This window comes from Calonectris borealis, chromosome 15 (assembly GCF_964195595.1).
Source record: "Calonectris borealis chromosome 15, bCalBor7.hap1.2, whole genome shotgun sequence".
Taxonomy (NCBI): domain Eukaryota; kingdom Metazoa; phylum Chordata; class Aves; order Procellariiformes; family Procellariidae; genus Calonectris; species Calonectris borealis.
In genome coordinates, this window is record NC_134326.1 from 18,562,105 (window position 1) to 18,568,221 (window position 6,117).

A 6,117-nucleotide genomic window follows, 5' to 3' on the forward strand; every position below is an offset into this window, starting at 1 on the left:
CATTATGAGAATCTTTTTAACATCCATTTTAGTTGTCTTTTAAAGATGGGAGTAAATTTTTTGAGCAAAATGAAAGGTTTTAAATAGTAGAAAATTTTAAAAATAAATAAATAAAAAAATCACTGTAACATTCTTCAAAAGACTTGCAGATAGCTAAGAACAGGTGCTTTGCAAAGCATCTTGGGAAGGATGTGTGAGTGTGTGTATGTGTGCGCATCTGTGTTTTCTAGTCTTATTTGATAAGGAGCTGTTTCTTTAAAGAAAAATAAATTTGCAAAACTTTGTGCTTACAATGTTTAAGAAATCCATTGGTGTTGCTGTGTAAAGATCCCAGTGAAGCTTATCTAGTATAATTCTTTCCATTCTCAAGATCTCAGCTGGAGAGCGTTTACAACCACTCTGCACTGCGAGCATCTTCACCGATGGTATTACCTGTAAAAAAAAATTAAAAAAATAAAAATAATAAAGAAGCCAACATCCTACACAGTGCTGTGTGTCTTTGTATTGCAAAGGGATCTGACAAGTTTATAGCATCCTGAAGTGCTAAATAGAGTGCTCGTTCAGGAGACCACTCTCTTAGAGAACTCTCATCCTAAATGAAGACTGGCCCGCACTCGCCACAGTGCAGCTGGCTACAAACCCACAGCAAGAACGATGCCTTTCACCTCCTGGGTCACTGTGAACCTCCTTAACGTTGCATCGGTGATGCACGTTCCCTGCTACCAGTCTCATTAATTTTGCTCCTTTGACAAGGAGGAGGCTTCCTGTTGGCCTGTTCTACAGGGCCTTCTGTGGTTGTCTGGTTTCCTGCGGTCATAGACTCAGCTTCTCCTTTTTAGCTGAGGGGAAAGGAAGAATAACCTCCGTGTGACATATCCTAAGAAAGGCTATGAAGAGCATTTCGCTACAGCAGTTGTTCGAAGAGACAAGCATGTTTGACTCCAACTCCTAGGTTTCCTGTTCTTTTTCAAAACAGAATGAAGGGAAGAGGAGAAATGCAATCTGAAAGGCTTTTGACTCATGTTTGTAAATGTCTGAAGAAGTCTTATCGGGGCGCTTCTGCCATGCGAGATTATCCTGTGTAATCTCACACTTACATGGGTAGTTGCTGATTTTACATGCTCACCTTGAGGTGCAGACCTGAGTCATTTCCTCACCAGGTTCAGAAACCAGTTTCGACTCCAAGCAAACTCATCTATTTTAAGCTTCCTCTGAAGAGCCTCTGCTCTGTCGCGCCTACCTTACCCTCCCAGGACCTATAACAAGGAATTACAGCACTCTGATGTGCTTTGTGCGCACAAAACTCTGCATGTGCATCGTGACTGTTCCCCCCAGACTAAGCTTTACTGCGAGCCGTGGATTCTGAAGAGAGGAGAGAGGTTTAAGGGCAGGAGGAGGGAAACACATCCATTACATAAGCAAACACAAGTCCTTCATCCATAAAGGTCACAATTCTTCCAAGCAATGATGAAACAGGACTGAAAATGTTACTGTCACCCCTTAAGGACTACTTAGGGTAAACAAGTTAACACTTCCTCATTATGCCCAAATTGTTGAAACACCTGGAAACACAAACAACTTGAATACACAAATGAGTTTAGTGTGTTTAAAATTAAACATACAGACCTCATCTTCTTCATTGGTTTTTGCTGCAAGGACAAGGCAGGAAATTGCTATGCACTGAAGATATTTTAATTGGGCCTGAAGGGAGAAGAAGAAGAAAACACTGAGTAAAGAAGATAACAGCCTTGGGGGAAATAATTGTCATTCTATCACAGATGCACAAGTTTCAAACTTTCATTTAATTTACAGTTGCTTCTGAATTAGTTTAGCTGCAGAAAGATTCATTTCAAGCTGGAAATAGAGCAGGGAAATCCAAATGAAACAAAAATCCTCCTCTTGGTGCAATTTTTATTCATGTATCCCACAATTTTTAGACTATGCAATACCACAGTATTTGCAATGCAATGTTACTCCTCTTCTCAGCTGAGAGATAATTAAGATGTTTTTGCTAAATGCCAGTATCGATCTAAATAGAATTGAGAGCTGCAACTGAGCTGCTGCTGCTCAGTTCAACTCATAACTTTGCTGTTGCTTCAATGGCAGAAAAAGTTGGCCCCACGGTTTGGTTAAAAATAGTAGTTTCAAAACTAAAATATTAAAAGTGATAATGCAAATGTTTTCTGTTTAGCAGAAATAACCAGATGATAATGCGTTCTTTGTACTTATCACAGCATTTGGACTACAATTCACACAAACACTTCTACCAAGGACTGTAAATCAGTGGAACCTCACCAAACGCTCAAGTTCATGTGTGCATATATATATATGTATGCTTAAAAGCCTTCCCCAGCAAAGACCCTGACTGCTCCCTAAATCTGCTGCCAAACATAGTACCTGCTTTGTGTATAAACTGATTACATACTCCTTACATCCCCGATCAGTCATCTAGCCAGGAAAAAGCTGACAGAGATTCTCTACCTTTACTGATGCCAATAACCGGTTAAAGATGCTGGTAGCTAAGGCAAATGTTTCAGGGTAAAACTGGAACTGAGAGCTTATTTCTGCAATCCAGAGAACCGCTTTCTTGTAACACAACAGAGAGATATCTGTGCCCTGAGGGGAAGAAAAAGTTAGAAGAAAAATACAGTTAGTGCTTTGATGATTTTGCTAACATATCTCCAAAGGAAGACTCAAATCATTCTAAGTGCTCTAATTAACATTTCAGATGTCTGGAGGCTTGAAATGAAGAAAGTTGTTGGCTGGGTCTACAGAGTGAGGGCAAGGGCAAATTTTGGACAGTTTAAAGCACTCATTCATGTTGCCCACCCAGTCAGGCTCTAGCTGTGCTTACAAGGGCCTGGTACTGGATTGTACGGGAGTACTGAATGGGGAAGCACCCAGCCCTCCCCTTGCACAGCGCGTATGAACCACTGAACTGAGCTCTTACAAACAAGGTGCTGAGTGTGCTCATTATTTCCCCCTCCTGAAAAAACTGAAGCCTTGATGCAGCATGTGTTTCATTCAGACAGCCTCGACAGGGAGAGAGAAACTGGAGTCAGGAGCAGGTTTTGATTTACTCTGCAAGATTTCTTTTTTAACAGCTTAGCGTTGGGACCACAGAAGCCAGGTTTATGACTCCCTCAAGGCACAAGGCAAAATGTATTCAATTTTTTCTTTCTTCTATCTATCTTACTTGAAAATGCATTCAGGTGAGAGGAGGACTTTACTCTGGCTGCCATTACAGTGCCACACATGACCTATGGCGCGTATTTGAACATTATTGTGGGGGAACTGAAAGGGCTGAGCAGCTACACAGAACAGACAACATTTACCACCAATTCATTTAATATTACTCATCACGTTATCCGTTTCACTATTTTGCTTTATTTGGTAGTAAAAATACTTGGTAAAAAATAACATTTCTACACTATTGCAAAAAAGAGACAAGGCTGGCAGGGCACTTTTGTGCATTCTTCCATGGTTCTGACGCACTTCACAGAAGCAGCTGAGCGTAACTGTTTCCATTGTACACAGAGGGTCATTAAGTGTTGTATCTTCCTAAGGTAGCAGACTGACTCGCTTTAGCAGCCGGGAATGGGGTGGGTTTCTGTCAGGCCTCAGTGAATTCCCTTTTCTCCCATCTGAATAGATGGGACTCAAAGACGGTGTCGAGCACAATTAACTCTAAGGTGACATATTTATGGCTTTACCATCGATTGTCTGCTCTTACCTGCTCCACCAGATTTCCCAAAACTACTGGAGTCAAAACAAAAAGCAAAGCACCTGGTTTACACGGGGCATTAATAAGATGTAAGATGGGACAAATACAGACCCTCCTCCCTCTCCATTCCTTAAGCTTAATCCATGTGGCATGACTTTTGCATTCAGGTGGATTAGATGGCAGGACCAGCACTGCACTTCTGCAGAGTCCCTTAGGCACTTCCAGAGAGGACAAGGGAAAATACCTTCAGGGTGAGATTCTGGAAAACTGGCACTTTCCAAATCCTAGCCTCTCTGGCTAAGGCATTTTCCAGGAAGAAGGCAAGTCTCGAGTTCTCTGGAGGTCCAGGGCACTTCATAGCAAGTCTTTGAGCCAGTTTCCCTGATGGGAGCCGCTGTCAAAACCAAGAAAAGAATTATAAAGCAACATCCCAGCTCCTTGTACTAAGTATGATTTCCTCTCGTGATGCCTTTCCAACGCTGAGAGCTAACTCAGGAGCAGCCATACGACTTGTTTGCAGACAGAGAAATCCTATCATCCATTTTCTCAGGGGGAAGCTCATGATTAAAGAAAACATGTCAGATGGCTAAACAACAGTGCAGTCGAGCTTTTTGCCTCCCAGACTGTGTAAAGGCTTGCTTGAGTAACCTTGTCTAAGCAGTATGTATTACCCTGTTTACCTTGTTTCACACATTCAGCTCTCCATTTGCAGAGCTATTAAGTTGCAACCCGTTATCACCTGATTTCAAGTTTCTGGCAAATAGAGGTCTATTGTTTCCGTACAAAAGCTCAAAGATGACTGTTCTTAGGAGGTTTATTAATTCCCAGTTAACAGTTTTCCTTAAAGCAGTCTAATCTTTCTCTGTTGCTGCTGAAGAAATCCAACAGCAACAGTTCAGAAATGCCACTTTCCAGACTAAGCACGTATTTACATCAAATAAATATTTCTGTATAACATTGCATAAGAACCAAACAGTGAGAACATCTCAGCCTGAAACTGAGCATTTCAGTGCTTGCATTTTGGGGTCTCTTTAACAGCAGAAAAAAGATGTCACCAGATACAAAATTTCTGCTTTTCTTTGTGAGGAGTGCTGGATATGGGCTTCCTCATCAGTGTTTTCTGGAAGCTCACACCATTATCTCTACAGCTCCATTAGAAACCCCAAAGTGACATGAATCCTCTGGAAACTGTTCTACATTTCAAAAGCTGAAACTCTGTGATGTGTGTGTACCACTGGACGCAGGAAGCGCACAGGACTTTGGCTTTTGCTGCCACTGGATGTCAGACCATCCAAACCTGACTACCCAGACCGTTTCAGGAGGAGAGCTAGAAAAGATTTATCTGCCCAGATTGATGCACTGAAAAGTTTATCTTTCTGTAGCTAGGGGAAAAAAAAGGGATTAATTAAAAACTTACCGTCCGGCTATTTTGAACGCGACTGTCCCTGAGAACGACACCGAGCAGTTCCCGCACCACCAGCGCCCGGACTGCCCTTCCAGTCCCGCACCGCGACCGGGGGCGGCGGGGAGCCCCGTCCCGTCCCGCCCCGGTCCCGGGAGGAGACCCCCGCCCGCGCCCCGCCGAAAGAGCCGCGGCGCCGTCCTTACCCGCCCGACTGGGCCGCGCCGGGGGTGCTGGGTCGGGTCCGGCCGGGCATGGGGGCGGCGGGCGGGCGCTCGGTGCGGCCCCGCCACCGGAGAACAGCGCGGCGGGGCTCGGCCGGGCGTGACGGGCCGCGCCGCCCGCTGACATCCGCGACTGCGCGCAGGGCCCGCCCCGGCCTGCCCGAGGAGGGTGGCGGGGGGGCGGGTGGCGGCGGTGCCTGCGGAGGCCCAGCACGGATCCGTGAGATGCTTCGCTCCCCTTCAGTGCCCACAGGCGCTGCTGGACGTCTCGGCCAGTAACTTCTGCGTAATAAAGCCACCACGGTAAAAAACAACCGTCTAGTGGGTGAGAAAGTCCTTTTCGGCACGGCTCCTTCTCAGGCTTTGCTGGGTCGCTGACCACAACCTCCTTGTGCGAGCGTGCTTGTCCTGGGAAGGCGCAGCCTTGTCCTGCTCGCAGCTTGATCTCACGGGGAACGGCTCCGCTGGATCGCCGGATCACCGCTCGCCTGGTCCACACCGCTTGGCACTTCCCCGGTGAACGCTGTCTCAGCCTGCGTGGGTCTGTCTCACCTGCACAGAGATCATTGTCCGTGTCAGGCAAAGCCGTGCGTTCCCGGGATCAGGGAAGTTCCGCCACTGTGAAAAACATGGTAACCTTCAGCATACCCCCCAAATCCACCCCGACCCCCTTTCCTGGCATCACTTATTGCCTTGACAAATGCACTGCCCCTTCTCTTCGGCATGGCCCTGTCCAAAATACCCTTTTGCTGCATCTGCACCATCCC